Genomic DNA, 8,669 nt, shown 5'->3' on the forward strand with positions numbered 1-8,669 from the left:
AATAATACATATCTACCCCAGTATCAGTGTTTATATTAAACAAATAATTTCAAAAAAAAGATATTGTAAGCTATATAAAAAAGAAAAAGAAAAAAAAAGTCCCATAATTCTAAATTGAATATTTTATATCTATATCGTGAAACATTCAGTAAAAGAATATAATTAAAAAAAATTTGTAATTTAGTACTCCCGCATGTCGTTATTATAAATATTTAATAACAACTTTACATAAATTAATAAAGTTAGTTAAAATTAGTTATTTCTTCTAAAACATCAAAATGACTTTTAATATGAAAGTCATTAGTCGGAAAAATTAAATCCGCTTAATAATTAGTAAGAAAGTTTTATAACTACTTAGGAATGCTAGGTGGGAAAATTAATGTCTTAACGAAGCACAGGGGAGCAGTAGAGAAGATAATTTATTTCCATGTCTTATCTTATGAGGCGGTATAAATACAACAAGTGGTTCTCTTTAAATGTTATTTAAAGAGAAGTGGAACCCAATCCACATGGACAAGTTATTGTCTGATGATATCAAGGCACAGATGTATACATAGCAGTTGTCTCATCTGTCATTCATGGCCAAAAACAATATAATGTGATATTATGAAACACCTACCTTCCTTCCACATGAAATATATATATATATATATATATATATATATATATATAGAATCCAATCAATCAGAGACCCCACTGCTTCAAAACGACTTACGCTTCCTACTCAATTCCACATTCTCTTGTTCCTTTCAAATTTAAAGCCGCATCCGTATCAGACAAATCCCCCCCCCAAAAAAACAAAAAAAAAAAGAAGCTAACCCTTATCTCTCCCACGCTTATTCTATGCATATCAGTTCCTTTTCCTCCCAAGAACTTCCTCTTCTCTACGAGTGATCAAATGATAAAAGATGATATTTGGTATACTGGATGTGTTTGAGGAAGGCTCTGAGTTCAAACATATAATAGTGATGATAATGTGTAGGGTTTTGGTTCGGGAGCACATGCATGGGATGTTGAAAAAGCCTGCGAGTTGTTGACTATAAACCAAAGGAAGAACCAAAACAAAAGGCTTACGACTCTATATGTGTGTGAGAAAAGACTGGTGGTGTGTAATGATTAAGTGAGTGGTTGATGACTATAAGGCCTTGTTTTGTTTTTCTTGTATCCCTCTTCTTGCTGCTGGTCCTTCTTCATCTCCTGCGTGCTGATTTAAAGAGTGCATGGTCCATATTGGTATTAAATGTGAACACACTGATTGTGATCTCTGTTGAGCTTATCGATCATTTTGTAAATAGCAAAGGGAAAAAGTAATACTGCAAAAGGGGTTCAGTCACTTTTGGGGATCATCGTTTCCGTCGCGTCCTGGGGACTACTACCTCTCTTCCCTCTTGCTTTTCTTTCTGACTTTGTTTCTCAGTATCTTAGTGGTAAACAAACAAAACCTATAAAACAACAAAACATCAGTAAAGTTTTCTTTCCCGTCAGAAATTAGGGTTTAATTTTTCCCCCCTCAAGTTAAAAGAACATATACACATATATATAGGCCTAGGTATAGGCTGTGTAAGTATAGCTAGGGTATTCTTTTATCACGCACGTAGTTATTTCATTTGATCATAAAGTTTCAAACATGTCCGATCCATTGCTGGCTGTATAATTAATTTTCTGTTCTGAGATTCTAATGCCACAGCCAGCTAGCTTATTAGTATGCCACAACCCTTTTATATTTATCTCTCTCTAACACACAAAAACACACACATATTGGTTCAAATAAACTCTTTCATTTCGACGCTTTCAACTTGTCAAGTAGCAGTTCAATCCAAGCATTTTGCAGCTCAAGCAGCAAAAAACCAGTCTGCATAACTCGTAAAAGTTCAACCATTAAGGTCACAAAACCAAAGTCAGATTCAGATATATTAAGCATCTCAGTTATATAGATATATACGTGATGATTTAATTTCTTCTATGCTGATAGGTATAGCAGTAAATTTACAAAGGATGGAGATATATATATATATAACAGAGATGAGATATGTATATATAAATTAGAAAGAAGAGAGGAAGAAGGAAATGGGAAGGTGGTCCAAGAGAGAAGGGTAGTACAGATAGAATGATTTGGATGGATCAGAGGGGAGGGGGCAGGGCATGCGTGGAGAGATGCCAAGAAAAACAAAATGGGGAAGGCCACGCCACGCCGGGCACAGCAAGTTAAAAGGTCAAGACTTTATGGTACACTGATCTGCTTTATGATCCCCTCCCATTATGCAACCTCCCCTCCTTCCTCCTCTTAATTAGCCCTAACCCCTCCTACCTATTAGGGTGGGCCAACCCTCTTCCTCTCTCTTTATATATGTGTGTATTTTTGCTCAGAAAAAAATGCATGATTATTCTCACCAGTACATATTGATATTTTTAATTCGCAAGCTTAAAATTAACAAATTATCAAATTCGCTAGCCAAACATATTCATCACTTCATCATCAATGTATCATGATTCACAAACTTCTGATGTGTGATTCTGTCTGATTCTTTATTTATACATTACCCTTGCGCCTTAATATAAAAGCTAACTAGTTGATTAATTTGAGTAGATTAAGAAAACTAGTTAAGTTAGTTATTTGTAATACATAAGTGTTATTTTTTCTAGAATATCCTTACTAATCATATGTATTAGTTAAAACTACCATTTGATGGAACATTTAACATATATAACTACTACAAAGTCTACTTTGGAAAAAAATGGATAATGTGAATTTGAGTCTTATATTTAGAATAAAAAATGAATATCAAACTAACTCTCATATGAGAGGTCATGTCCTTATCATTACAAGGACCTTCTACACATTGCATAATATAAGATGTTTTGTTTAAAATATTAATTTTTTTTTTAACGTGGTATGCCTAAGAAATTATAAAAGTTCCTAACTAATCAACTAAACTCCACTAGCAAAAGACTTTTATTGATGGTAATTTTAAAATTTTATAAGATAATTAATTTTAACTAAGTTTTTTAATTTCATAAAATAGTTCACTGGAACTTATAAAGAAGAACGCCATGGAATATATAGTAATTTGTAGTACATGATCCCACAATAAATTACATGTAGCTGTGTGTTTATGCCCCTCTTTCTCTACATATACATACACACTTTTTAAATTAATTGCGATTTTTCAAAGAAATGGATATCAAATAGTAGCAAACCTCATGCATGCATGCATGGCCGGCTGGTAATTATTATTATATACATTTTTCTCTGTAACACACTGTGCATGAGCAGCAAATTCGTATTACACTTTTATATCCGTGGGAGACCTTTTTTTTTTGGGGGGGGGGGGTATATATATATACACACACACATATATATATTACAATTTCAGTGGCGGATTTGTTTGACTTGGTAGTTCCCTACCTTGAAAGGTCACAATGGTTGTAATTATTTATTCTTTGGTGTATATTATTCAACACATATATAGTAAAAGGATAACCATAAAATAATTCTCTCTGCAAGAGATTAATTAATTTATTAATCAGGATTAAACTTGTGTACTGTTTATGAAATCTTCTATCCACGTAAAGGGATCTTCTTCTTTTTTTTTTTTGGGTGAACTAAAGGGGTCTATTTTAATTTACTTATAATAGAAGTAGTGTTATGTGATATTCTGACACTACTAGTTTTTATTAGAGTTTGATTCTATAACAATATCTTTTACAATTCGGGCAATGACGAGGAAGTGACCAATTTCTGTGACTTATTATTAGATATGACAATTAAATATAAGTTAACTCTAATTAGGCCATGAAAATCATTTTATAACTAGATTACGTGGTTTTTCATAAATGATGTATCATCACTCTTCTTCTAAGGCTCTAATTATTGAGAGTGAAAATGAAAAAATACATTTTATTAGTAAAAATAAACACACACACAGACACAGAGAAAACTATTTGAATTGAGGCTAACTCAAATAGTAAAAATGTTGTCGGTGTAGAAATTTAACACGTAACTCTCTTAACTTACTGACAAATTGAATTTGTGTGTGTACGTGACAGTTTTCAATCGAAATGTCTTTGGCAAAGTCATAAAAGTTACTACCCTAGTCTTTAATATATAATATATGAACTCGTTTACTTGATCCTAAATATAAAATCTCAATCTACTTTATGTCTCATATTTATCTATTTTTTTCAAGGTATTTATTGTAATAAGGACAGTTCTAGCCAACATATTTGATTAGTAAAGAAATTTTAGGAAAGATAACACATGTTTATTATAAGTAACTAATTCAACAAGTTTCTTTAATCTACTCAAATTAGTCGACTAGTTCTTATATTAAGCACTAGAGGTAATGTTTCATTTCTCCTCACTCTACATTTTCTCGTAACTTTAATTTCATCATTGTCTAGCAAATCTTGAAACTAAACATCCAAACATTATTCTTCGAAATGCCAAATGAAAATGTAGTTGCTGCTCAATATGTTGTCAAACAGATTTCAAAAAGTTTTACCAGAAAAAAAAGAAGAAGAATACATTATTATAACTTACACCGAAAATATGAGATAAAATGAATTACTATTGACAGGGTAAAGATATATATATGTGTGTGCATATATATATATGTATATTGAATTCAGATAAATAATTAAGCTTAGAAGTCAATAATTTATTTGGTTATAGACGAGAGACATAAAAAATGTTAAATACCTTTGTTTCTTTAGTTGTGTATGTGCCAGTGAAGAACGTCATCCTATATCAATACTTACTTTTATCACAGCATGAATCTTAAGAATAACAATTTTCACCAACATTCTCACGTTTAATAATTAAATAAGTCAAAGTAGTTTTCTAACTGAGTTTAAATGATATCGTTCGCTCATCATATTATTTCTTTGAAATTTTGTTAGATTATTTAATAACTGTTATAGTAGTAATAATCATAGTACATATGTATGTGTGTCTGTTATAATTAGCAACTAAATATGGTCTCCATGCATTGCATGAAAATATTCAAATTTTTTAAAGGAACGCGTAATTTGAATATATATATATATATTGAGCTTAGAAATTTCCAAAAAAAAAGGAGAACACGAGCAACATTTGGTCAATAATGTAAATGTTACTAGGACTTCAACATTATATTTTATATATATATATATATATATTTCTTTCTACTTTTATGAATTAGGAGTAAAAAGTGGTATCATATATCTTGTGCAATGTTTCACGTAGCCACAGGAATTAAGAGCAAGTCCTTTTCTTCTATTTAATATTTTCTAGCTGGTACATATGATGAATTGACCAATGCGTAATTCGTCTTTTCTTTAACTTTTTTATTATACTGATTTTTCTATTATACCAATTATCCTTCATAAAATTAATTAAAATGACAGTCACACAAAGCATTATTTTATTTTATTTTGTTTTTCAAATTGAGTTTGAAACTTACAAAAACTTTGACACGCAGGCAATTTACATGCAAGTGGCTTCCGAAAGCAATTCTTAACTTTTTGAGGTTGGTTGATCTTGTTCAATTTAATGGAATATTTAGCATCTCATTTAATAACTTTGAAAGCTTTCTGCAAATTATTAAAAGTATTGAGTGCTAAGCCCTTTTTTCTTAATGCTGTTTAACATTCGAATTCCATTGAAAGTGAGAAGAAACATGCATGAACCAATTTATAAATTTTATTTGCAGTGTTTGAGATTCTCACCTGTAACATATATAAGATCACTGAATGCTGTTTTCTGCAGCATATATAGTGGTATAGTCAATACTTTGACCTGCGTATATAGGAATCACCCACATCACCAAATTAAAGAATATATCAAAATCTTATATAAAGTAAGCGCGTTAATTAAAATATGGCATGATTCATTATTATGCTTGGTAAGTTACAGTTTTTTCATCTGATCTAAATTAGTAATATTCAATAGTCTTAAAATCACAATTCATTAGGAACTATATATTAGAAGATATCATGACTAATTCCACAGAGTTTAGCTGGGAAAAAAATAATCCGCAAGGGAAAATTCCATATTAAAAAAATAATATCTTGGCTAATTATTATTTCCAATATGCATGGCTTAGGCCAAACAATTAATTGATCATCATCGATCAATAATTGGAAAGAGTACACACACAACTTGATGGAGTTTTCTTTCTGCTCTTCTACATATATCACACGCACAAAACTAGCAAATCTTTTTTTGACGTTCTATTAGAGGCAATCTTATTTAATGTATTGTCTGACATACGTACACTAAATATGGGTACTAATGCCAACAAATTTTAAATACATATGGAGGTAATCAAAAGGTTTGTTTTAGTTTTAAATGTCAAACCTTGATTTCCTTGGTCTCCCATATTTATTATTTCTTCCCAAACTGTCCTCACAGTTATAAGCTACTCAAATGTAAATGATTAAAAATGAAACGTATTTTTTATAAAAAGAAACAGTCCATTTTTTTATAAATGACTAATTTACCATTTTTTAATATATACGTGTGTGAGAATTAGCTAACTCGTAGCTTCTATATTTAGGATCAAGGGAGTAACATTTCAATAACTAGTAGCTTCTATATTTCTGATCAAGGGAGTAACATTTTAAACTATATGAACTAACTAGCACAAGTCCCACATACGTAATGTCCTTAATCATATTCGAGGACACAATCCTTGAGAGATGATTCACACATCAATTACATATATAAAATGCGAAGAATGTAATGAAATAAACACGATATATATGTATGTGCATGTTACAATGAATATATATTAATGATCAACTGATAATAATGCATATATATCTTACGATTGTTCCTATCCTAGTGTACATATATATGCCATGCACACACACACACACACACAGAGTGTGTGTGTGTGTGGGGGGACGGGTGTGTGTGTGTGTGTTATAGAAAGAACGGGTGTGGTTAGATTATCCATCCTGTTTGTCGACTGAGACAAATAGATCAAACTATCAACCTACCTTCAATCATATTTTCACTTTAATTATGTAAGACTTAAAACATCTTTTTTCTTTCCGTCTTTGACTATATCTCCTCTATTTTCATTGACTTCCCCTTTTCTATATTTAAGGGGCTCCTTATGCAAGGAGAAGACACAATAAAATGCCGCAAAACTTGAGGATTATTAATAACAAGACTTTTTTGTTTTATATCCATCGGCATCCATCTAATTACTTCATATCTAGTTAGGTCAAAAGGCACTTTAATTATTGTCCCTTTCATCCTATATTTTTTTTCCAGCAGTACTTTCACTAGCCAGAAGCATGCATTTCTCCGAAAGGTTCTAGATGATGGCCTTTTGGAAAAATTGATGACACTACCATATCCAAGAATCTGAGACGCAATTTTGATAAAAAGCAATTCCATTTGAGTGTGCTGTGGGGAAGAAATTAAGGTCCTACGACGTAATGCATCTGTCTTGTCTCATTTACTGTAATACTTTCGGCCTTCTATACATTGCTTTGCTTCCCCTTCTTATCATTTCACTACTATTACGGTCCTATCTCTATATCACACGTGATTCTAATTTTCAGACCATAAAGTGATAACTTTATATATATGGTGACAATTTAGCCTAATCATAATTTCAAGCCAGCATCTTTCGATCACCTTATTAATAACATGCATTAAAAATATTCATAATTAAGCAAAATCCAAGTGACGCAAAAGTGCACATGTGTATATATAATCTCTAATTTAAAATTTGAAAGCAAAAGCATCTATACAATCCGTGAAAGAACACAAGACTTATAATACTGGCTAGTCATCTTAGTTAAATTATCAGAGTGATAGACTTGGAAAAGAAAAGAGCTTTCACTTTCTTGTTAATATGCCTATCATTTCATGTCCAATTATACTGCTTGACATTACTGATCCGTTTAATTTCAACTTTCAACAGTAAGAACACTGTGACTTGGGACTAATCATATGTATATATGCATGACATGAACAATCGCAGTTTAGAATAATTAAGCAAATAAAAGCAAAGTGCCGTTCTATATGTTATAATGACCCATAAACATTACTTGCAAAAGTTAAACTCTACAATCAAAGATATAATTAAAGATGGCATCAGAAAAACGAGGCAAAGCAATAGAATCGTCTGTGTGTGTGTGTGTGTGTGTGTGATGATATGTGAAGTCTCATCAGAAGTAATTAATTTCCTTACTCTTTTCCGGTATTGAAATAAAGGGAGAGCCCACTTTTTTTGCTTTCAGACAGCAAGTTTTTGTACAGTGGTAATCCAACAACGAGGCGGCTGGTAAATAAGAGAACACAAGAATGTAAAGCAGAAAAACCAGAAGCTAAGTCAGCTATACTACTCATCGATAAATGATACATATGGAAGCTAAATTTAGCAAGAAGAAAAGTAATCAATCAAAATGGATGGAGCTGCAGTAGTAATAAGAACAGGTAAGAATTAAAAATAAATAAATAAATAAAAAGGTCACCTTTTTACAGCTAGCTGTACAACCTGCAAAGCTAAAATGCCTCACTAAGCAGAAGCAGAAGCAGAAGCGCAGCAGCAGAATCGGCAGGGTTTGTGAACAGCATCATCCCAACAAGGCTAACAGAAACCTTAGAGAACAAAAGCAGCAAGCTTTTCTGTGTCTACCCATTAAATGCAGTGAACGGAAAGAGAGAGATA

At 31.6% G+C, this 8,669-nt stretch overlaps 1 long non-coding RNA gene across 2 annotated transcripts; it reads right to left on the reverse strand.

Moving 5' to 3' along the window:
* Positions 1–1,062: 1,062 nt before the first annotated feature.
* LOC114711982 (uncharacterized) lies at positions 1,063–8,651 on the reverse strand. Of its 2 annotated transcripts, XR_003737188.1 has the most exons (4): positions 8,473–8,651; positions 8,190–8,279; positions 5,707–5,776; positions 1,063–1,442 (listed from the first exon to the last, which is right to left on the reverse strand). It is a non-coding gene; the product is annotated as an uncharacterized LOC114711982 (long non-coding RNA). The 2 variants fall into 2 exon arrangements; XR_003737187.1 differs by lacking the exon at positions 1,063–1,442 and having other exon boundaries at positions 5,436–5,776.
* Between the last annotated feature and the right edge of the window lie 18 nt (positions 8,652–8,669).

Source organism: Neltuma alba, unplaced genomic scaffold, assembly GCF_004799145.2.
Source record: "Neltuma alba isolate B1F8T4 unplaced genomic scaffold, ASM479914v2 tig00011324_pilon, whole genome shotgun sequence".
Lineage (NCBI taxonomy): Eukaryota > Viridiplantae > Streptophyta > Magnoliopsida > Fabales > Fabaceae > Neltuma > Neltuma alba.